The sequence below is a fragment of the Tamandua tetradactyla genome, chromosome 3 (genome assembly GCF_023851605.1).
Source record: "Tamandua tetradactyla isolate mTamTet1 chromosome 3, mTamTet1.pri, whole genome shotgun sequence".
In the NCBI taxonomy this organism is placed as follows: Eukaryota; Metazoa; Chordata; class Mammalia; order Pilosa; family Myrmecophagidae; genus Tamandua; species Tamandua tetradactyla.
This window is the reverse complement of record NC_135329.1, coordinates 163,819,183-163,845,367: the sequence shown is the minus strand read 5'-3', so window position 1 is coordinate 163,845,367 and position 26,185 is coordinate 163,819,183. Positions and strand designations below refer to the sequence as shown.

Sequence of the window (26,185 nt, the reverse complement as noted above, 5' to 3'; positions counted from 1 at the left end):
GCTGACTTCAAATTAATTATGTGAGAAACAATATGTCCCTCAACTTTCAAACGACACTCCTTGTTTGAGGGATCTGCACATACACTAAAATGTGGATTTTATTTTACTTCTGCTAAAATATCCTGCTTTTATGACCTGATGTTGAGAGTCTTACATTGTAAGATTTGAATATAATCACTACTCCTTCTCTTGTTAACATAATTTTTTTTAAGTTCTAAATACATTTTACTTCTGCTAAAATATCCTGCTTTTATGACCTGATGTTGAGAGTCTTAACATTTTAAGATTTGAATATAATCACTACTCCTTCTCTTGTTAACATAATTTTTTTTAAGTTCTAAATACATGGGCAAATCATCTAAGGTGAATTTATAGAATCATCATCATTATAAATTCATTAACTTAATTTTTAAAACACAATGAATATGGTGGTTCAGTGGTAGAATGCTCATCTTTCATGCAGGAGACCCAGGTTTGATTCCCGGACCATGCAACCCCCCCAAAAATAAAACACAACAAAAACCTACAATGAATATGGGTTCCTTTTTCTTCAATCATGCATGCTCATTAAAAAATAATACAATTAAAAATTAAAAACCACGAAAAAATAAAAATCATGTAGACTCTACTCCTGACCCCAAATTATCATCAAACATGGCCATTCCTACAAAGCCATATGAGATTATTTCCTGCATAATGCTTTTTACAACGAATAGTAAATTAACCTCTCCTCTAAGTAACAAAGATGGTAACCTCATGTATAACCTCCCCTTTTCTGGAATACAGATTCTAAACATATAGCACGCTGTGTGGTGTGTGTGTGTTAAAATTTAGAACCTTATTTGTTTTATAAAAATGTGATTTTATTTTACATACTTCTCTATATTAACCTTTTCAGGCTGAACAGTATAGTATGAAAATCTCTTCTCATCAACTAGCATCGAGAGAAAATATAATGATTTGGATCACAGGTTCTGCATGACCTTAGGTAATTAAAAAAAAAAAAAATCTCAGGGCTTCTTCTACCTTTCCTGCAACATTATTACCACCTCGGCATGAAGCTGTTGTCAGGATCAAATAAGTGCCTAGCTCAGGGGAAGTGCTAATAAGAATCCCAACTCATTCCCCTTGATGGCTGCATACTACTACATGATATGGGTGTGCCAGAATTTATTCAGCCATTTACCTACTGCGGAGCATTCTCTTCGTCTTTCATCTTCAGCTAGTACAAATAATGCCACAATAAACAATTTTATGTATACCTCATCTACTAGTGATTTTATTTCCAAGGGTAGATTCCTAAGAATGAGGTGGGTCAATGTATGTTTAATTTCAAAGGATAATACTAGAATGATTTTCAAAAAGGCTGAAACAATGAACATTTACACATCTCTTCAGCCACAAGTATTTTTACTAGTAAGTTTTGCTAATCTAACGGCTATAAAATATTATTTTATATGCATTTCCCTAACTCTTAGCAAGGATGAACATGTTTTCATGCTTATTGGCCATCTGGATTTGCTTTCTGCAATTTTTATTTGCCTGTTTTGTCCTTTGAGCTATTTGTGTTTTTATCGGGTTTTAAACACTTTTGTATATTTCAAAGCTTCTCTATCAAGATTTTCAAATAATTGCCCCTAATTTATTATTTTCTTTTTTAAAGTTTTAATTGAAGCATAACATCATTTCCTTTTAATTTTTGTTTACTCTTTTGCCATTATGTGTATCTTTTATAGCATATAGGTTTCCACTGTGGTTAATCAACAACTTGAGGGTGTTGTTGATAAACTAATATCAGACCTATTTTTATTTCTTTTCTTTAATCTGGAATTTATCTTTGAGATGCATTTTTTTCCCAGATGAATAGGGTGTTGTATCACCATTATTTAAAAAATAACCCCTCATTTTACCTTTTAGTTGAAATACCGTTTTGTTACATGTCAAATATCCACATATTAATGGATAATGGATCTATTTCCAAGCCCTCTATTGTATTTTATTTGTCTTTTCCTAAGCCAAAACCAAAGCCAATAAGGACATCATGATATATTTTAATCTGCTCAGATAAGTCATTCTTAATGAGCCTTTTTTTCATTTACTACATACAACCTTTAAGATCACTTTATTTAGTTCCTCCAAAATCCCACTCAAAGCTAGAATTGTATTACATTTACTTAATATTGGGATAATTCATATTTTTATAACATTAGCCTTTCTATCAAAAACAGATTTTATTGAATGTCCTCTTATAACAGTTTATTAATTTTTATGTGGTTCTTACAATTTTTCTCTTTTGTAGCTTGTTGTTGGTACAGAAAAAAGCAATTTATTTTTATCATCCACCTTAGGTCAACTTCACCATTAGTGTTCCCATCATCATTCTAAGCCTTTCTCACTATTCAAGTCCCCTTCATTCTCAGCAGACATTCTTACTTCCTACTTCATAAAAAAAATTGAAGTTAGCAGGTTTCCAGAGTACTGTTTGCACACTCACCTAGGATCATACTCATCCCTGCCTCCTTTTCTTCCAGTGAAAAGGGATGATTTTTATTTCCTCAGGTTTAAGAACAGCCTCTATTGATGGCAACCAAAGGGAGGTGGCAAGAGTTTGGGGCAGAGTTAAAAATTGTGACTCAAGTACACAGAACTCAATAAATAGTGGAGGGTAAGGCCTGGGTGAATATAACTTCATTTACCAAGAAAATACTGTGTATTTTCTCAGTACTGTCTTCAGAGAGATCTTCTAAATATATAAATTATGTTACACCTTTGCCTAAAACCATTACTTCTCATTGCATTTAAAATGAAATTAAATGCTTCATATTTAGGCCCCAAAAGTTCTGTCCCCAGCCTACATCTCTAATGGCAGTCTGTGACACACACCCCTCTTGAAATAGCCTTCTTTCAGCCTTTGGAATGTCTTAAGCTGCCTCTCTACATGGAATGTCCTACCCATCCCTTGCTCCTTTGCCTAATTCCTACTTATTCTTCAGTCTCATTTTAAATATTACGTCCTCATGACTTCCTGCTGCCTGCCCCACCCACCCAACTACCTGTCCACTATTTAAATTAGGCCTACAATTAAACTTTTTTTACAGCACCATTCTTTCTTTTGAATCAGATTTTGTAATTATGTTTAAATATCTACTTGTTTGAAGACATATTTCTCCCAGGAGATTAGAAATGTCATGAAACTAGGAATTGTTTGTTTTGTTCAGTACTGAAAATATCTTTGGCACAGAGTAATCAGTCAAGATCTGTGAAAAGAATGAATAAATTTAATTTTCATAACTTTGCAAAATGATATTGCCTCCTCTTTTCAGATGTGCAAATTGATGTTCAGAAAGTTTGGGTGATCTAGCCACATACCAGAATCTGAGCCCCAATCCAAATTCCATATTTTTAAATTTAAAAAATGCTATTCTGTCTCCCAAATGAGGAGGGGCTTCTCGTGAAAATAGATGAAAGGTCCTAAAGTGGCACAGAGACCTAAAGGTGGTAGTTATCTCCTGGCCTGGTTTATGAGGTGTGGGCAAAGAACAAGGCTCTATTTGAGGGGTCTGAAAATGAAGTTTCATTCATGGGTTTCAATTAAATATATGCAGGAACATTCTCTAAAGAGGTTGAGAATATGGGAGGGAGTAGGTTTGCAAAGGAATGGGGCTTTCAGAGGACTTTGTGGAATGAGTTAAGAGATTGGATGGTAGTAAGAAAATGAGCAAGGAAATAAGTGAGACTTCCAAGCAGCCATGTGGATAAAAGAGGAAATGGATGGTTGTTTGAATGCAGGTGTACAATTCGAGAAGTATCTGGGGACTCTGAGAACAAGAAGCATGGACAGGATTAGAGGGGCTGAACTGCTGAGGAGTACTCAACAAATGTGCTCTAGCATTTATTATATCCCCACCCACCCCTGCCAATTTTGTTCAGCACTGTTCTCCCTGGAGATACTTCTATTCCACTAATATGGCCTATTTTACCCCTCATCCAGTTCTGGCATAACCTTAGTTACTCTGGAAACTCCTGCCTCATTGCTACTAGCTGAGCTCTGTACTGTTTTAAGGGCCAGAGGCAGGAGAGTAAGTCAGGTTAGTAATGGCAGTATAAATAGTGCCAACACCAAGAAGCCCAGGGATGCATTTTTCAGGAGACGAGTAGAAGTTTCTGGGTATGTTTAATACCACATCTTATGCACTCAGCAGTGGGGATAAATCAGGGTGTAGTCCTTGACCACTTAAGAATGTGGGAGGGTTCAGGCCTGAAATGAATGGACAGGAATGGTTTTAACTCTTTAACTTATACATTTCTTTATAGTTCAAAATTTGTATGCCTATATTCAGAGATGGATAAAAAGCAATACTTTTAGGTTTATTGTATTGATCACTAAAACCAAAATATTTAGTATTAAGAGTGGCTAAGAAAAACTGTACCTTAAAACTGGAATCAAATAATTGCAAACGGATATCCTATGGAGTCTGTAGAGATAGACTGAAAACTCCTGCAAGGCAATAACAGCTGACTCCCAGCCAGCCTTTGCCTAGAAACAGTTGCTAGGCAGGACCAGATTAGCTCACAAATGCACTCTTTACCCACTGATCAGTATTATGATAACATACATGCCACCTTCCGAACAATTTCTCTTGTTTCATTTGAAGGCAAGAGACTAGTGAATGTTATTGATAGGACTAACAGTCTCTTGAACAACAGACTGTGCTAGGCTATTTCTGGACAAAAAGATGAAGGTTTTTGCCTTTTAGGTCTGAACTGTCCAAAAGCTACACATTTCATGTTTCCTTATTTTCTTTCAAGTAGAGTCAGAAAACAGAATAGTGGAATAATGAAACAATAATACTTTCAAGTTCTTTTATCACTTCACCCAAACCTAGTAATGTAATTCATTTAATTTAAACTGCCTTTAATAAATATTCACTGAAAGGATTCTGCTCATTTAAAATACATAAAAGAAACCAAGATATTGTCATTCTGGAATTTTAAGGATTTTCTTTGTTTTGCATTTTCTTATTGCTCATCATAGATTTGAGGCTCATTTAATGGTTTTATGAACTAAATTAACCATGAACTTTTTTTTGCCCTAAATTGACATTTATCCATTATCATTAGCCAATGTGACATTATCCATAGATAATATGGATTACACAAAATGATAATTTAAAAAGTTTAATGTGAGTAATGTGTTCAGTAATTTAAAAGCATGATTGGCCTTGTTCTGGATGAAGCTCTTTCTGCTGCAACTGTCAAATCATTTATTATTGGATGTACTGCCAATCTCCTAAACCCAACACTCCCCACAGCAAATTTATCTTTACCTCAAAGTAGCTATGCTCCCAATATTCCCATTTTTGTCAAAAGCACCATCACATTCCAGGTTCTTTTAGGCTTAAAATCCTGGATCCATAATTGCCTCCTCCCTTATATAAGCTCCAATATCTACTCACTAAATCTTGCTTATTGTTCCTTTCACTCTCTCTTCTTCTAGGTTGTTCTATCCCTTAATACTTTCATGTATTACCTTATTCTACTTTCCTGCCAAAAAAAAAATTGCTTTCTATTTCCCAAAATTGAAGCTAAATTTTTCAGTTAGGAATTAAAAGTATCCATTAGTTCCTATCTGCCTAATACAAACCTCTGCTCTAATCACCACATGCTTTCCTCAAAATTCCTGACACATAATAGATACCTACATGTTTATTTGTTCCTGGTTTTAAGCCTTGTATCATCTGAAATGCTTTTAATGTTTTTGCCTCTAATTATTCCAAAATTTGATTATACTATAAAACTTTTAGAATTCCACTTCCTCCATGAAGCTTTCCTCAGTTATTTAAACTCACACTAGTATTTTTCAAGTCAGTCAACTGGCTTTTCCATGTATTCCAGAATGCTATCAATCAAGAATGTTAATCATATTGAGTGATACTTATATAGTGTCTATTCTATATGAAATAGTAAACTGAGTACTTTACATATATGTAGTTTATATATACAAACAGTAAACTAAACAGTCCTAAATAGGATTATCATTATCCCTATTTTTTCAAAGAGGAAATTGGGGGCACAGAGAAAATCTTAAGGAATCCACTTAAAAAGACATTAAAACTAATAAGCTCAGCAAGGTTTTGAGTCACAAGATCAAACTAAAACATTCTATTATATTTCTATACACTTGCAATGAACCATCTGAAAATGAAATTAAGAAAACAATTCCATTCATAACAGTATAAAAAAGAATAAAATACTTAGGAATAAATTTAATATTAAATGTGCAAAACTTATACTATGTAAACTATAAAACACTGTTGAAAGAAATTAAAGAAGATTTAAATAATTGAAAACACGCCAGGTTCATCAATTAGAAGACTTGACACTGTAAGATAGCAATATTCCCCAAACTGACCTACAAGGTCAGTGAAAACCTTATCAGAATTCCAGCTAACTTCTTTGTAGAACTGGTGTGCTGATTGTAAAATTCACATAGAATTGTAAAGGACCGAGAATAGCCAAAATAATCCTGAAAAAGAAGAACAAAGTGGGAGGATTCGTATGTCCTCATTTAAAAACTTAACATGAGAAATAAAAGTGGATTTTTTAATAACTGTGATTATTAAAAGAATCTGGCTTTTAGTTACTTTACCATTTGTAACTTCAGTATGTGGAAGAATTTGAATTTGTAGTGGCTTTTTATTAGTAAATGCTGTCATGAATAGGGAAGACATAATTCTTAGCTTCAAAGAATTTATATTCTAGTTAGAATAAACTTATACCAGGGCATAGTATAAGTAGTAATAAAAGAATACAAATACTAGAAGAATTTAAAAGCAGATAAATAAAAATGACATTGTAAGAATTTTAAGAAAGAGGCACTTGAATAAATAGAGCTCTGAACTAGTTTGTTAAAAGCCATAATTCAATTTTGTAAACTAATATACTCCTGGTATCATTTAGCCCTTATAAATAATGTTGAAAATTTGAGTTTTTTTTTCCTGGATTAAATCTCTACAATATGAAAAGCTGAGTATATTTTAAACTTGGAGCTATTCTGGCCGTTGAAGGTAGAGCTGGATTGAACTGAGAGATTTCAAGCATATTTTAAAGTAATCATTTGTGTGCTGTGAGTATCAAGTATATAAATGCCTGGCCCAAGCATAAATTTCTTCTTTTTCCCATTATTTTGTAGTACCTCTCTTTCTTCTTCCCTTCATGAATACTGTATTGGAAAGAAGAATGCATGTTCAAAAGCTTTGTGAATTTGTTATCAAATTTATCTCTGATTATGTGCAGTCTAGATAAATAAAAACTATAGGTAGAATGGATATGGAAAGCTGTAGAAAGTTTGAGACAGTGAATTCTGTTTGTTGTAGTCATTGCCAACTATAAGCCCTAAATGAATATGGAGAGTTGTAAATTGTTTATAGAAGTGAATTCTGTCATAGGCAATGCTGACAAACTTTAATATGTCTTTTTATTTCAAAAAAGAAAGATTTGTGTCAAACAGGGTATTCATAAAAACTAAAGTTTTAGTTTTCTAACTGTTAAAATAATGTGGATTGTTAGTCTGCTCTTAATAAAAAGCTTTAAAAAGTTTTTCCTAACCATCCAAGTAGTCTGTGTGGAAAACATAGTTTTTCACATCAGAATAATATCCTTGTTAATGTTTATGTTGGCTGTATAATCCTTTATTTCAGAAGACACGTGTCTTCACTTTTAAGGGAAAAACTGTTTCAAGAAATTTGATCTTTCACCTTGTAAATGTAAGGTGCTAAAAATGTTTAGCCGATTGCATAGGAGGTGCCTGGGAAGAATTACAGTGGTTAGAAGGGATTTTCTATCCTGTTGCTTGCTAAATTTGTATGAGTAAAGTGTTATTCATATATTTAAAGATTGTATAAAAATTCCCAAAGACTTGACAATGGTCTCACTGTCCATGTTATATCTTAATACTAATCAGTATAATGTTAAACAATGGTGTGATGCTGTTAGTCATACTTTTAGTTATTCTTTAAAAAGCTACAGATCATAGAAACATCCAAATTTACTTGTCAGTTGCATCCCTTTGCTCTAATACATCTCTAAAAGTATATATGGTCAGCTATAGGACAGAGCTTCATCTGGAATAAGAAGAGACTTTAAAATAGAAGCAGAACAAATATATAAATTATATTTTATCTGTTAATTAACATACCTGGTAAATTATAAAGGTGAAACAGAACAAAACCTTTGTCAATATGACAACTGCCTAATGTTTTTATTTCTGAAAGTAGTTTCATCTAAAAATACTTATAAGAAAATTAAGGCTTAAATTGTAAACTCTAACTGTTATTTCTACATTCCGAAATGCTTTGCTCTTTGTATAACCTGGAGTTACTGGAACTTTAAGTATCTGTGTGATACCTGAGGCTCAGAGTTAGTTCTCCAACTCAGTAAGTCAGCAATATTTCATAAAGCAACTGTTAAAAAGCTGAAAAATAAATAAAACTCCAATTAAAGATGTCACTAAAACTGATCTGGATAAACTTTAAGTAAATCAATATACAATGTAAAAAATAATAATATTGTTTGTATTTTCAAACTCCAACTTTAGTATGAGAACAAAAGAAAAAAATGTTTATTCTGTCCAGAATCTAAACTTTCTCTAGAACACTAATTTAACCTGTCTGGTCAGTACATTTAAATACCAGGATTCAGCTTTATTTAATATAGAACCTAGAATAAGAAATAAAATCTTAATGGTCTGTATAAGTTAATGTTATACCCTGATACATTTCAGAGTATTCTGAGCAGAAAATGTGAAAGTATTTGCAAAAATCCCTTGAGGACTGGAGAAAAAGGAGCACTATTAAACTCCACCCCCTGGGGAATTCCTGATATTTTTGCAATAAGAGCTCCCAATTTAATAAGCCAAGACCTCAATCGAAAGGCTTGCCCCAGTGAAACTTATTTCTGTAATGACTAAACTGAAACTACTTATAATTAATGCCTAAGCATCATCCCAATGCCAAAGAATTTATGCTGTTGCTCAAATGTGGTCTCTCTCTAAGCCAAGCTTTGACCTATAACCCCAATGTGGGACATGACTTCCATGGGTGTAAGCCTGGCCTTGGCATCATGGGATTAGTACAGCAAAAAGGGGAAAAGAAATAGAATTTCAATAGCTAAGAGATTTCAAATTGAGTAGCGAGGTCATTCTGGAGGTTAATCTTATGCAAGTTTCAGCTGGAAATTGTAAACTTCAACAGTATAGCAACAGTATTCCTAAAAACTCTGAAACATATCCTGGGCTCCATAAAAATTTTACTTATTAAGTTTGTTTTTCAGAGACTTTAAACTTCCAGATTGTTCAATGCTCGATAAGCTCTGAAACCTAGAAATGCTGGACTCTCTAAGAACCAGTTTCATCCCTCTAGCCTTATAACAACACCACTTTTCAGCCACGAAGAAGTTAGAAGAGTCATCACCCAGATGTCCTTCAAGATTGAGAGAAAATTATCAAATAAGAGGGAGGAGTTGTAACAGAGAATTTAGAATTTAAAGTACGATTATGATTATTGAATTATTATATAAATATTCCTTTTTACTTTCTGGTATATTAGATAGAGGGAAATAGCTGACATCTTTCAACTGTAATCCAGCTGCCTTAATCTCTGATAATGATTATATAGCCTCTGTCTTGAGCCTTTGTGATAGTAAGAACCTTGTGACTGACCCCCTCCAGTACCCATTTATACAGTTTTTCGACTTTAGAGTCTTGTGATCACCAAAGACAGTCCATAATGTTTATTAATGAAGGGTCTTGGGTCAGCCCAGAGCTAACCCACCCCAACTTCAAAGTTATCATGGTAATTAAAGCTGGATCTAACCAAAACAGGCACATTTGATATGCGCAGTAGTTTAAACTTTAACTTATAAGTCACCTATACCTCATTATAATACTAAAAACACACCCATCATAATATGAAGGCTGCTATTTTCTTACATACATTCTGTGACTAAGCATGTAATCACTCTGCACATGCTCAATAATCAGATCACTTCTAATTACATCATCTGAGGCCATCGTGCTCATAATCCTAAAACCTGCCCACCTTTTGACACTATAAAACTATCAGAATTACTGAAGTTTGGGAAGACAGACTTTTGGGCCAATAGACCATCTGATCTCCTACTTCATGCCTGTAATAAACTCTCTTTTAGGGAAAAAATGTAGGCGCCAAGGATTAATAGAAAACCTGCAGAATTTATTGGGAGTGACTGGCTTTGGCAGTAAACTGTGGAGACTGCTATCTGCTTAATTGGAGGACAGTCTGCGAGGGAGAGAATGTTTGTTTTTTCTGAAACCCCAAGGTCTTGTTAGCTATCTCTTGTATGCAGGAAGTAATATACTGAAAAGTAGGCACTCTGTTTTATCACGAAATGTACGCATGCTTTTAGTCATGTAAACCCTGCAGTATATAAGCAGGAACTAGTTAAGAATAAAGTTGTCTGTTGTCTTTACTGCTACAGCTTCAGACCCCCTGATCCCTTTCTCTCTATTGTTTGTACTTTAACACTCCTTAGGGTCATAGCAGCGGCCAACAGATGGCGACCACAAAGGGTCTCTAAGAAGGGACTACTCCACTTTTATGTTAAAGTATCCAAGGAAATTGAGTGTCTCCGGACACTGAGGATTTGCCACAGGAACAGACCTAGGTCATTGCTGTAAGTCTTTTAAGGTTTAAAGTAATTTTAATTTCCTTGTATCATCAGGGTAATGGGAAATCATAGCGGGAGAGTGAAGGAGTATATTTGTGTGTTGAAAACATTGTTAGAAACTACAGGGGTCTCGATGAAGACTTCAGAGTCACTAGAGCTATTTTCTTTAGTACAGAAGCATTGCTATTGGTTTCAGCCTCAAGGCTATAATGTTTCCTATTATTATGATAGATTTAAAAGATTGCTTCTTTACCATACCTTTAGCAGAGCAAGAAAAAAAATTAATTTCTGAGCTTGTTCTTAATGAGCTGCCTTTATATAAAAATTCATACACCTGAGCCAGAAAATATTCAATAGGAACAATGCAGAACAAGAGTCAGTACTCATTAATGGTTCCTATGGAATTGTGACAGATTGGTCCCCTAAGGGGTATGCAATTCAGAATTGTAGTTCTGACTCAAAGTGTTCTGTTAAGTTACTTTGGTTTAATCAAAATAATTATTCTACTGAAATTTATACCAATGCTACAAATAAAATCTTGTGACAATGAATGGGAATGGCAGCCCCATCTCCTTTTGTTAATTTAGATCCTCAACAAACAGCAATTTAGAAACTGGCCAAGAGTTTAACTCCTATTCATATTTGAAAAGGAAATATATTTTCAGAACTTTAAAACTGAAAATTCTTGTTAAAAACTATATATTGATGTTTCAAATATGCATTAACTAAAGTATTTTAAGTATTTAACATTATTTTAACAAATTTAATTTTGATGATAATTATATGTGGTAAAATATTTGTTTAAAAATAATGATTTAAGGATGAAAAATCTAAAAGATGCTTTTTTATTAATAGGAAAAAGAGAATAGATTTATCCTAAGATGAAATGAATAACTGTTACAAGTGAGAAAAATGTAGGACAAAGCCTGAACTAATATAATAATTGCTGAGAGTTTATAAAAATGGAAATTATGGTCAAAATCAAGAAAGAGTTAATGAGTCTGAAATAAGAACATTTTCTTGGACTCTTAATGAAAAGATAAAAAAAATTTTCTAGATAATCAGTGTAAAAGGCAAAAAGTCTGTTTTATCAAAATAACTTACATTAACTTTTATCATGTCATCATCTGTATAAAATATACTGATTTTCTCCTGGGTATCATTATACTGGCAAAAAAAAAATTGTTTCTTTTCTTGCCCTAACCCAGGTGGCTTAATCTACTAATCTAAGTAATATTGCTATAAATAAATCTATTACTGGCTAAATAATATTCAAATCATATAAATACCTAAATCCTTTTAAGCCAAAATATCTTAATGCTTTGTCCAGTGTTTATACAAACTACATACGTATAAACTAAATTTATCCCAAAATAACCATGGCTTATATTGGGAGCAAATCAGATTTGAGGGCTGAATGCAAGGAAAAATATACCTGTGGAGTCTGTTCTGTTCACCTGATGTTGCCAGTACATGCAACTGATGTTGCTATCACATGAGCTTGGTAAAAACAGTTAAAATGTGCAGGCTAGCTGGGAGGATTGGCTATCCCCCCAGAAGAAGGTGTACTTAAATAAAGATATCTAGGTTTCAGGAAGCTCCTCTTGGTCCCTAGCCAGTTCCCAGAGGACCCAACTGGGCCCAGTCATGTGAGCAAATTGGAATTTGGCCACTATTGTGGGAAAATATCATAAAAACTGCATGCAATAAATTTAAAATTACCAAAAATGCACAAGCAATTATAAAAAATCCTCATTCCTGCATTCATTTTCAATTAATCCAATGAATTCATTTAAAGAAATCTGGTCATTTGCTATGGGTATATGTCACTATTAATACTTCATGTTACAAAATCTGTTTGATATTTTACAAGGAGATTCTGATTTATTAAGCAAAAGGCAGTTAACAGCTGCAGCTTAACAAGAATTAAAATTAATTGAACAACGCATTCAAGAAGGACAACTTGTTCAAATATATTTAGAAAAACCTGTTGATTTTATTATTTTCTTTACCTTGCAATCTCCCACAGGCCTATTTTAGCAAAATAATATTTTAAAATAGATTTTTTTTTACCAAATAATTGACAAAAACATTTAAATACATATCTGCAAAAAATCATTTCTTTACTAGCCAAAGGTCACTAAAGATATTATCAATTAAGAGGAAATGATCCTAATCGCATAGTGTGTGATCTCACAAAGGAAGAGGTTCAGAGTCTATTTATCTTTAATACCTCTCAGCAAATAGCATTAAGTAATTTTAACGGACAAATTAATAATCATTTGTCAATGTCAAAAGTTTTACAATTTCTTAATCATGATGATGAATATGCAACTATGTGATGATATTGTGAATTACTGATTATATATATAGAACAGAATAATGATATGTTAGAAATGTTTTTGTTCATTTGTTGTTAAATATTTTAAAATAAATAAATAAATAAACGCTCACAATTTCTAAAAAGAACGCAATGGATTTTGCCTAAAATAGATCGGGCTTCCCCGCTACAAAGAGCCATTACTGTCTTTACGAATGGTAATAATAACGGGCAGGCTGCATATGTCACCCCAAGGGAAAACAAAAATTGCAAAATTTTCAACAATCTCTTAATATTGTTTCTAATTCTGTCTGCCAGTTACTCATATTGAGACAGCTTATTTGTTTGAAAGAGATGAACTGTCCCGAATGTTTTTACATTTACAAACATTAGTAAAAAGTCAAATTACTCCTCTTTTTATCATGCATATAAGAGCTCATACTTAAAAGTCTCTGTCATTACAAAATCAGCAAGCAGATACTGTTGTGGGGTAATTCAAGATCCTACAACATTTCACAAATTGACTCATATTAATAGCAAAGGGCTGTGAAAGAAATTTCCATCTTTATCTAAACAGCAAGCTCAGGACATTGTTTGGACTTGTCCAACATGTGGACCTTTAAATGCACTCCCATTTGCATCAAGGGTTAATCCTCAAGGTCAAAATCAAATGAATTATGGCATATGGATGTTACTCATATTTACATTTTGGTAAAATGCAATATGTACATTTTATCATAGACACCTTTTCTCATTTCATCTGGGCTACCGCACAATCTGGAGAACGTTTTTGTCATGTTTGATCACATTTACTTAATGCTTTTGCTGTTATGGGATGCCCTCAATCTATTAAAATGGACAATGGTCCTGCTTATACAGGAAAGTGATTTCATAAATTTTGTACTACTTTTCATATTACTCATATTACAGGAATTCCACATAATCCCTCTGGGCAAGGAATTAGTGAATGAGCAAACCGGACACTGAAGTCTATGCTAATAAAACAAAAAGGGGGAGATCAGGAGGATGAGGCTGTGAAAATAAGTACACCAAAAGCTCAATTAGCAAAAGTACTGTTTACTTTAAATTTTTTAAACATTTATGATAATTCATCACAGACTCCTGCAGAACAACATTTTAGTAATTTAGAAAAGAAAAGTGATACAACTCAAACAGAACTGCAACTGCAGCTGATCCATTGGAGAGATGTTAAGGATGATCTATGGAAACCAGGCATGATAAAGGTGCGGGGTAGGGGATTTGCTCTTGTCATTGCAGATGACGGCAACATCAGTTTGGATTCCCTTGAAAAGAATAAAACCCAGACATGTCGACCCTGACGAAAATAACCAAATGGGTAATGTATATTATAGGACATATAACTTTAATTGCTGAAGGACAGGGACATAATTATACTTATTGGACTTATATTCCTAACCCACCTCTGCTGCAGGCCCTAACATGGGCAGATCCAACTTTACCAAAATATCTGAATAGCAGTTTAGAATTCCCATGTCCAGTAGATTCAAGACTTCCAAAACTACTTAAGGAAGAAGAATAACGGTGTCAAATTTAACTCTTCCATTTTTAGAAAGACCCATATGTCTAGGTAATGAATTACCATGTATGACAATAAGTAATCAAACTACATGGTTTAAGATAAAAAATGATTCTCATAATTACTTATATGTATATCCCTCTTTTAACTCTATGGAATCCAGTAATACTTGCCTGTTAGCTGGGAAAGAAAGTTGGAATGGATGGCAGTTATGTTATATGGACTGAGCAGTTATCATAATTAATGATTCCTATGGAATTGTAAGAGATGCGGCCCTGTGGGGCCTCCCATCTCTAACTCGAAGATAACTGAGACTATATGGACAGGAAAGCTAAATAAGAGTTTAATACATAGAGGATGCTTTGTGCCAAATCCATGGGATGATAAATATAACATTAATCAGAGAAATTTATGGAAAATTTTCCTAGGACTGGGATAAATTTTTATAGCAAATTCTAGTAACTATAACTTCCTTTTAAATAGCAGCCATAAACATTATCTGCAAATATGTACTAAAGATCCATATGTATTTGTTAAAGGTCATATGCATATAAGAAATCAAACTTTTAATTGTGATAATTGTTTTCTATTCACTTGTTTCCAAGCATTTATGTTGCAGGAAAATGAGACTATTGTAGCAGCAAGGAGAAGAAGAGGTATGCTGCTGGTGCAGATGTCAAGATCCTGGTAATCCTCTCCAGAAACACAAGTCCTGATCCATTTGGCAAAAGAATATCTGAAAAGGACTAAGAGACTAATTGGATTCATTATTGCAGCTTTTATTGAAATCATTGGAATTATCACAATGACTGTGGTCACTGGAACTGCACTGCATCAAACTATACAGACACAGTATTATGTTAGAAAATGGCATAAAAATGCCAGTAAACTGTGGCATAGTCTATCTCATATTGATGAGCAAATTAATAACAGAGATAGCATTGGTTCATATTGGAGATCAAATGTATAATTTAAATTTTTTAGGAAATTTAAGATGTGACTGGAATGTGAGCAATTTTTGTATTACCCCTTTAAGATATAATCATTCTGAAATAGAATAGGAAAGGGTAAAAAGGCATCTTTTGGGACATGCAGATAGTTTAAGTCTTGATATTTTAAAATTACAAAAGCGGGTTTCAGAAATATCTCAAAGTAATTGACATATAACTGATGGAGATGATGTTAAAGAAATCACTTACCCAAGAGCTAAAAAATCTTAATCCTGTTTATTGGTGGAAATCTTCTCATTTTTTGACAACATTGGGAATAGGAATTTTACTTTTCTTACTATTTCTTTTTCTCTTAAGTGTCCTGAAGCACCGTTTGCTATCTGTCATATCTTCTACTCATAAACAAACACAAGCTCTCAAAGTATTGTTTGTAAAGGCTTTGAACTCCTCCCCTAAATAAGCTTTAGCACTTGACGGGTAGCCAATGACGGGTAAGACCCTTCCTTCAGCGCTTAAGGGCAACCTAAGACAGGCACAGTCACATCGATTTATAAAATAAAAAGGGCGAAATGTAGGAGCCAAGGGTTAACAGAAAACCTGCGGAACTTACTGGGAGTGACTGGCTTCAAAGTGGCATCGGCAGTAAACTGTGGCGACTGCTATCTGCTTAATTGGAGGACAGTCTGAGAGGGAGAGAATGTTTGTTTTTTCTGAAACCCCAAGATCTAGTTAGCTATCTCTTGTATGTAGGAAGTAATATACTGAAAAGAAGGCACTCTGTTTTATCACGAAATGTATGCATGCTTTTAGTCATGTAAACCCTGCAGTATATAAGCAGGAACTAGTTAAGAATAAAGTTGTCTGTTGTCTTTACTGCTAAAGCTTTAGACCCCCTGATCCCTTTCTCGCTCTTGCTTTTACTTTAACACTCCTTAGGGTCATAATAGTGGCCAACAGAAAAAAACTTACTGCGAAGCAATTTTAATCAAGAGAGTGTGATAATGGCATAAGGATAGACACATAGATCAATGAAATAGAATTAGGAGTCTAGAAATAAATGATACACATTACCATGTGGATGAACCTTGAAAACAGAGTGCTCAGTGAAACAAACCAACAAAATAGGGCAAATATTATATGATCCCACTTCTATGAGGTAGCTAGAGTAGGTAAATTCATAGAGACCAAATTAGAATAGAGATTCTCAGGGGCTGGTGGTGGAGGAGACTGGGGAATTATCGCTTAATGGATGTGAGTTTCTCTTTGGGATGATGAAAAAGTTCTGGAAACAATGGTGATAGTTAAACAACATAATGAAAGTATTTAATGTCACTTACAAATGGTAAATTTTTAAGTTGTGTGTTTTTTTTTTTTACCACAAACACAATGTTGAGGGACTTATATCTAGAATATATAAAGAACTTCTATAAGTCAATAAGATAAATGAACCAATTATAAAATCAGTAACAGACACTTAACCAAAGAAGATACACCTATATCCAATAAGAACATGAAAAGATGCTTGACATCATTAGTCATCAAGGAAATGAAAATTAAAATAATACACAATACTAATTCACACCAACTGGACTAGATTAAACTAAAAAAAACAAAAACAAAAACTTGACAATACCAAGAGTGACTGAGGATATGGAACAACTGAACCTCTCATATATTGCTAGTAGGAGTGCAAAATGGTAGAGCCACTCTGGGAAACTGTTTGGCAATATCTTATAAAGTAAAACCACATCAATTCTATCAACCAAAAGACTTTTTAAGAAATCCACAAAAAGACATGTACGAGAATGTTTATAGCAATTTTATATTTTTATTTTATTCATTTTTTCAAATAAATTACTTTTACAAATATTTTCAAAAAGTAATACAGGTACTATTAGGAACCATATCCTTTAGTGAACTGTACTCTTAAGAATTATTTTTAGGAAATAATTCAGCAGAAGCAGAAGGTATATGTAGAAATATCCCCAATGTAGCACTGTGTAAAATAAAATTTGGGGAACCTGAGTATCCAACACTATGGGAATGGCTTAATAAATTAGTAACATAACAGTTTTTTCCTTCACTAAAATAATTATAAAGTCACATAAAAAAAGGAAGGGTGTTTATTAAATAAACAATATGTATGCTATGATTGAAATTATATATGCAATCATAGTTATACATGTAGAAGAAAATAACTAAAAGCAAGATATCTTTGTATGCATAGTAAGATAAGTTATGAGTTATTAAATTTTTATTTTGAATAAAAATGCAAAATTTGATATTAAGTAAGACTGAAGGAAAATGATAAACAAGCTGAAGCCAAGGATCATGTAATGTGCAGGCTGTAAAGGGAAGCTTCTGGTTCTATCAGCATCTTGATTGATAACTTAAATAACTGAAGAAGTTAAGGCAGGAAACAGGGTAAGATTTTATCTAAAATAGAACCTCATGTCCTGAAGTCTCAAAATCCTGTATGAGGGAAGGTCTGTATGGTGATCACTGGGTGGTGACAATGGCAGTTGCAGTGGGGTTAATGGCAGCTAACATTTGAGACTATCATAAATTTCCAAATGTGTTATTCAATCCTCAATCCTATATTTATTTATTAATATTTTTATTACTCTCATTTGATAGATTAAAGAAGTAAAAATTACAAGTGAAATAATTTGCTAAATTTTTGTCACTGGGAAAATGGTAGATTAAGGAACAGATCTTATCCTTCTTTTACAGAAGGAGAAATTAAAATACATATGTTTATAACAAGCAAGGTGATATGCATCTATCACAGCAATAAAAAGATCTTCTTATATATACAAAGATTTAGAATTTACAAACATCTACCATTCTCAAGAAATTCTGGAAGACAAATTCCTGTCATCCAAAGAATAATTTCAGTCATTTAAAAATATTTGTTGATTTTCTCTTTTTTTCTGTACTCTAGATAAGCCCCAGGATATATTCTAATGAGGAGAAATACATATCACAAAACACTCTCACAGAATAAAAGTTATGCAAAGAATGGATGGACAGTGAATACTGAAACCAGTTCTATATAGATTGAAATGAAAATGGGCTCTCTAAACTTGATTACTATGTAATGATGACCGTATAATTCTTGATACTCAGTGAAATCAAATCATCATGATTTTGAGGCCTTATACTTGAAGCTTTATAAATTTTGAACAATTAGAATTGCAAATGTTTTCAATAGAGGATTATTCATGTCTAAAATTCTTAGTAAACAAGTCAAGGGCATTCCTGAAATCCAAAGGTCAATTATTTGAAAATAAGCTGAAAAGATCTATGATTTTTTTCACTTAGGCCTGTAGTTTTGACAACTAAAATGTTATTTTATATAATATACTTGTATATAACATACTATATAATATACTTATAATATATTTATATAAATACTTTCAAAAAGTATACTTTTTTTGAGTTATTCTACCATTCAGTTATAAAATGAGTAACAGAGATCACAGATATGAACAAAAGCTATCTTAAAGCTGTATTTTTATTTAAGTACTGTAATGTCTATGCACACAAGTGGTTATATGCAATGTTTTGCAACATAGCATCACACCATGCTTCATTTCTCATCATCAAAACTATTAATTGCCATTTTTACCAACAATCATTAGAACCAAAAATTATTTTCACTGTATACAAATTTCAAATTAGTTAAATTCTTTACACTGAAGACATGTTGATATGGGACTGTTCGGTGGGTGGTCATTCAGGCATCCTTAATAAGGACTTCATTTAGTACATTCACTGTGGTTTGCAAAATTCAAATTCATACTTTATAAAACAGCATTTACTACATGTCATGCAAAACTGTGGAAGTACGTTCATCACGAATGCAGGGTGTAGGCACCCGAGGCGTACCAATAGAAGGGTGGCCTGGCTGAAGTGGGGTAACAGAAGTATCGGCGTGGAAGAATCTTTACAGGGAAGGAGGCAACAATGGCAATGGGAAACTAAGGAATTTGGTCTAATAATAGATTAAAAATAATGGGAGCTAAGTTTCTCACTATCAGAAAAGAAAGTTATAAATACGGAAAGGGTGAAAACTAGAATGAACTGCATGGTGCTGGACTGAAATTGGAGATACCCATGTAAACCCATGATTTTATATATATATATATATATATATAAATAAATAATATATAAATATATATAAATATATATATAAATATATAAATATATATATTTATATATAAATATATATATTTATATATAAATATATAAATATAAATACAGATGTGCACGTGTTTATACACATAAATACACACACACTTTCATATATTTAGTGCCCAGCACTTGGTCTGTAATACTATTCTCCTTGTAAAAATGGCTTATTTCAGGGCTGGGGCAGGGCAAGTATAAAATAGGCTGACACTTTTTGTTGTGCCAGAAAGCTGAGGAAATGCTAGAGAATCTTGGGAACATTTTTAAAAGGATACAGAAGTCAACTTGAAGGGGCTCCCACTAGCACGATCTGGGCATTAAAATAGTGATAATAATGTATGATTATATTCCAAAGAATAACTTGGAGGCTAGGAATCCATGACATACATAAAAAGTTGGATAAGCAAAGGGATATTTCATAATTTCAAAGTATCTTCCCACACTTAAAATATTTGTGAACTACAAATGAAGATGAATACTTTATAGAGAAAAATCTTGGCAGAGACCATCTTAATCAAAGAATGAGAGTTAACATCTTCAGTAATGGGGGCAAATTGACATTATGTGCTACCTGATAGGATGCAATGAGAAGAGCATGGCATCATTTTGTCATATTCCTGGCAAAAAAATCAAAACTTTAATTTGTGAGGAAACATGACATAAACCTAAATGGAGGGACAAAAAACACAAAAGTCTACAAAATAACTGGTCTGTAATCTTTAAGTGTCAAGATCATGGAAGTCAAGAAAAGACAGATGAATTGTTTCAGATTGAAGGAAATTAAAAAGGTAGGACAATATTTTTGTTAAAACTGGCAAAAGTTGGATGGAGTTGGGTGTAATGTGCAGCAGTAATATCCCGATGTTAATGGTTGTATTTTGGTTACACAGAAGAATATTTCTATAGGAATTTCACATTAAATGACTTGAGGGTGAGGGGGCAACCACACTTTCAAGTGGTTCACAAATATACACAGAGTTATTTGTAATATATTTGCATCTTATATGTAAGTTTGATTTTTTCATATATATGTATGTTGTATATGTATACATATAATTGTGTGCATTCATATATACACTTAAGTGATTATGTTGTTCCACTCTATCCAATATCAAACCATTATTTTAAAGCTATACTAAGTATGAGATTAATCAGACATATTGATCAATCAGTGAAACAGCAGAAAATCTAGAAACATCTACATGGGAATTCAGAAAATATTAGAGGTAGCATTTCAAATCAATCTGAAAAGGGCATACTACTCAATAAATGGTGTTGGGATAATTGGTTCTTCATAGATCAAAAATAAAATTAGATCTATGGCAGCAAAAATGGCCACAAACATTCCTCCTGTGCCAGCAACAATGTGCCTTTGCTGCTCCTCTAATGAGAGGATATGACTAGTTTTCCACCTTTTGATTCTAGGCTTGGAGAGATGACTTGCTTTGACTAAAGGGATATTAACAGACTCGAAAAGTGCTACCAGATTGGAATTTGCTACTTCTTGTTGCTGGGAGCCCTGAGACCAGCAAGTACAAAGCACAGGCTAGCCTACTGGGGGATGAGATACCATGTGGATAGCAGCATTCCCAGTGATTGTAGGAGTCCTGCAGAATCACAAACAAAATAAAATTGTTTTCTTTTAAGCCACAAAGTTTGGGGTGATTGGTTATGTAGCAAAATCTGATGAATCCCCATCTCATAATTCTAGGTGGCCTTAGGTAAAATTTTAAAAGCTTTCTAGGAAAACATTTTAGAGAATATCTTCATGACCTTTGGGGGTTGGGGTAGTGAAGGCTACATTCAATAAGAAAAATATCAAAAATTACAACTTTTGTATGATAAAATTTACCATTATCAAAGTTAAGATAAAAGTGACAGGCACAGAGAAAATATTTGCAACAGAAAAAATAGTTGAAGGGTTAAAATCTAAAAAATATAAAGAACTGTAACCAGACAAAAAGAAAAAATAAGAATAACCCAATAGAAAAGTGAACAAAATATTTGAAACATTTTACAATGAGAAAATGTTCAGCCTTTCTACTAATTAGGGAAATACAAAATAAAATATACCATGTTCCACCATCAGATTGAAAGAAAATTAAATAGCTTGATAGCATCAAGTCTTGGTGAAATTGTGAAGAAACTGTTCTCAAACAAGCTGTTGGTTGTATTAACCAGAATTATTGCTGTGGAACACAATTTGACAGTAATCTATTAAAACTGAAAATGGAAATACACTGTGATTCAGAATTCTAGTAATCTATTAAAATTGAAAATGGAAATACACTGTGATTCAGAATTCTATTCTAACATCCTACCTACATTAAAAAAAATCACACATACGTCTAAAAAGACATGTACATGAATCTTCTTTGTAGTATTGTTTGTAAAAGAAAAAAATTTCAAATGGTCCAAATACTCATTTTAGTGGAATTGATAAGTAAAATGTAGTATTTTCATATAATGGAATATCATGGAGTGCTGGTTTAAAAGCAACATATGATTGTGAGAAATCAGTATTTAGGTATTTTCTATGGGTACGCACATGATGTTGAAGTACAAAAAGAACTCAGGAAGAAGACAAGGCCAAATCCTAATAGTGGTTTCTGAGTGGGCAGGAGGGAACAGGCACATCAGAGATGTCAAGAGAACTTTAGCTTTAGCTGTAATGTTCTTGTTTTACAAGTAAATTGATTCATTATTTGTAATTTAAAAATAAAAACTTATTTTAAAATGTTCATGAATCCTGTTTTCATTTAGCAACTTGCAAGAATTTTAAACATAGCTTTCAAGAGGTATAGTTTTTAGATAAATCTAGTTCATAGTTTCTACCAAATTTATTTAAATATCTTTCCCAGATCATATCTTTTATATTTAGAAATAACTAACTGCCAATATGTTAAACTCTAAACTTCTTATCCTTCGGTACAAAAGACTGGTTTATTTTTAGACATCTCAGTGGGTTTTTTTTTTTATTACCAGTTTCTTTTAATAAGGATTGTGGAATCTCTAAATATTATTCTCTAAAATCCCAATGCAAATTGGTATTCCACTTTTCTTCTTAAAGGGACATTGGCTCCACTGGAGAAAAAAGATAAAAACACTAATTTATATTAAGAATAAGAGTTCTCTTTCCTTACAACCTAAAGCAGTATTTTCTACTTTGAGTATCACTTTCACATTTTCCTCTCTGTGTACGACTCCAACTTCTATTTCTTTAATAATTTACTCAATTAACTCATTTGATTTTGCCTAAATCCATTTATTTAAATTTTATATCTAAGTGTTTCATAATATATTGTTTCTAATCCACTTAAAGGTAATTAACATGGACCATGTAAAACCATCATCTCATGCACCACCAGCAGCGTGTACGGCATGCCTCGGGAAACATTACGTAAGACCACCTTGATCTATCGGTGGAATGGCTAGAGAAGGATTGAATGAAAAGGATAGAAAACAAAAATGTTATTGATCTGCTTAAAAACAAGTTATTCTAACCTGATGTTCAAATAATTCCAATGGCAATAAGCTTTGTTTTCTTGATAAAGCTTTACATAGATTTAGATTCAGAATACTGATGTTCTAATATAATATTTGAATATAATTTCTTCTTGCAGATCTTCAATGGCCAAAAAATTTATGGTACTTTTATTTTGGTGTGTATTTTTGTTTCGTGGTTATATAAGAGCTACATTTTGATGGCTCTACAAGTTGCACCTCTCTCAAATCTGCACAAATATTGAGCTTGTCCAAGCTTTATCATCCATAAATTCACTATTTTCTTCTCTATGTCCTATTGGCTTATTGCTCTGGGTAGTAATTTGGAGGTATGGGGTTGCAGAAGGAAAAAGTGGGCAGAAAAAAGCTTTCCCAGATCCCAGAAGGCTGGAGTCAGGACACCATTCATCAAAACCTGGACATTCTTCCATTTTTTTCCCTCTTTATGAGCATGCAAATGCCATGTTTGACTGGAGAACCAGAGAGTCCCAAATGTCTTAACTATTTTTTCCAGTAAGGATATATATTGTTTAAGCTATTTCCAAATAGTGATATATGTCCACAGTATAAAAAGTGCAGTATAAAATTAAGTTTCTCAGATCTAGAAAGATCTTATCTTGGGCATATAGCATTAATGGCTCCATATCCCTTTTGGGGAGCTCTGGGGGCCAAGGGAAGCTGCACTGGGATTTGCTGAGATATGTGGCCAGCTGACTTCCCGTGTGTCCATCAAATACAACAGAAAGTTGTGTGTGGGTGTGTGGGATGGTGGTGGTGAGTGTGTATATTCTCTTTCCAGCCAGCTATAGTCTATTTAAACCTATAAGTAAGAAATAAATAAATAAAAGGAGCATGCCAGTTCTTTTCATGTTTATTTATGTCTATTATTTTAGGTTAAAAACTACTCATTTTTCCTCTTTTTCCTTCCATTCTTCCTCTCTTAGAATCTGTGATTTTGTGGGCCAAATCTATTCACTTTATCTTTTCTTAGATCAAATCCTAATTCTATAGTTTATTCTAATGTGCCCTTCCTGAAGAATTATGTATCCAGGAGCTTTTACAATGGATGATAAGTAATATTAATCACCAACTAAAGACATTTTCCTGTAAGAGAATGACATAAAATAGAACAGTATTCTTTATATTTCTTTTGTTATATTTAGAATGCCACATAAAATAGCTCTTTCAGATCTGAAACATAAACCTTGTAGGTTTCTCTCATGTAAGAATCAAGGTACTATTCAAGGATTTAGCTGTTTCTCAAGAACACTGTAAAGGATACTCTTACATCACTATAATATTTTATACATATATATAATACAATTTTCTTCTCATAAAATTTTAACTCTATAATGATAGTTTGCAGGTATACAATGCATCCTCACTTTCAATATATTACTTTACTTCTCAAATAATTAACACATATGAATTTAAGGATATTAGTGATTTAAAAAAAATTTAAGGATGAATATGCTATTTCATGTTGTTTTTTTATAACTTTATATAAGTAATCTGATGAAAATTTTATCTTTGAGACCTGTCATGCTGTTTAATGAATTTGCTTCCTTTGTCCAAAATCTCATTATGTGTGTTTGTGTATGTGCGGGGAGATTTATTTTGTTTCCCTTAGTATTACATTCATGGATTTATAGAAAGGCATTATGTCCTGGGAAATTTTATTTAAGCATAAATTACCTTTAGAATGTCATTTCAGCCACCATGTTCTTTGTGTGATAGGCTTCCCAACAAAAATCCCAAACTCTTTCCATAGATAGAGTGGTAGGGAAAGAAAAAGTTCTCAGATAATTTCCTATTTCAGCATTGATTTCTGCATTGAATACAGTGCGGCTGATTTCTTGGTTCACCCCATTTGGATCAAGTTCAAATTCATCTGTAGAAATCTGTTTGAAAGAGTATAAGAGAATCCAAGATAGTTTCATTATAATGACACTGGAGACAAAAAATCTCCTACATTATGTAGAGGGCATCATTCCACGGACAGAGATGGACTTCCCCCAGTCAATTAATTGTGGTAAGTCTTGTAATCGTGAGTTATCTGCACTTGGGTAGTGTTATGCATTCCTATACTTCAAAATTTAGAATCATGTAAACTTGAGAGAATTAAGACATTTCCTAAAAATACACTTGAATTAATGTGGGAGACTTAAAGTGAAGAGGCAATTTAAAAGCTAATGGTAATACATTTCTGTAATCCTTATTAAAGTACAAAGTCTGATTTTACTATATACAGAATACTCCACACTCAAATACCAAGCTTTGCCAGGAAGTAAGGATTTGTGAGACGCAAATAAACAAAAAGTACAGGTAACATTTTGCAGGTAAAATTAAATTATATAAAAGGAAAGTTAGTATAAATTAACTAAAAATTAAAGGGTTACAAACAAGGATGATTTGATAACAAAAACTGAAAAACTTTGACTACATTAAAGTAATTTTAAGTGTAAGCTTAAACAGGATTGATGAGAAATGAGGAAAATAGAGATGAGCTAGGTAAGTTTTTAAAAACTATGATATACAATAATTAAGAGCTTCTAATTCTTATGCAGAAGTATTTCTGGAATATTCTATATTTTATGTAAGAGAGACAGTCATCTGAAAAAGAACAAAGCCTGAATCTTATCAATTCAATACATTTCTCATATTAATGCAATATAATAAAGAGCAATCAATTTAATTAGCAATAAGCAGCTGTAATGAATAAAGGCTATATTACAGTAGAAAAAACCTGAATACTATTCTTCAGCAAATTTCAAGTCAAAGAATGAGAATGATATTTAGAATCATGTTACACGAAAAATTTACTTAGATGAAAGAATAGTGTGAAATGAATTGCTTGAATAAAAATAGGCAAGTAAGTTATGTCCTAAAGTGGAATTGCTTAAACAGGTAAACAAAAAGAATGAGCGCAACTATTGTGAAAAAAATAAACTACAG

The 26,185-nt window shown here is 32.8% G+C and overlaps 1 protein-coding gene across 9 annotated transcripts in view; it reads right to left on the bottom strand.

The window, feature by feature from the left end:
- The window catches only part of AKAP19 (A-kinase anchoring protein 19), a 120,458-nt gene that overhangs the window by 73,744 nt on the left and 20,529 nt on the right, over window positions 1–26,185 (bottom strand). For 4 of the 9 annotated variants that reach the window (XM_077154462.1, XM_077154461.1, XM_077154458.1 and 1 more), the window contains exon 2: window positions 24,926–25,131. The exons of 2 other annotated variants lie outside the window; for them this stretch is intronic. The gene's annotated coding sequence lies outside the window, so the exon portion shown is untranslated. Of the gene's footprint in view, window positions 1–4,430; window positions 4,551–24,925; window positions 25,132–26,185 lie in introns of those variants that run through there. 3 more of the 9 variants (XM_077154459.1, XM_077154468.1, XM_077154457.1) reach the window with 2 other exon arrangements.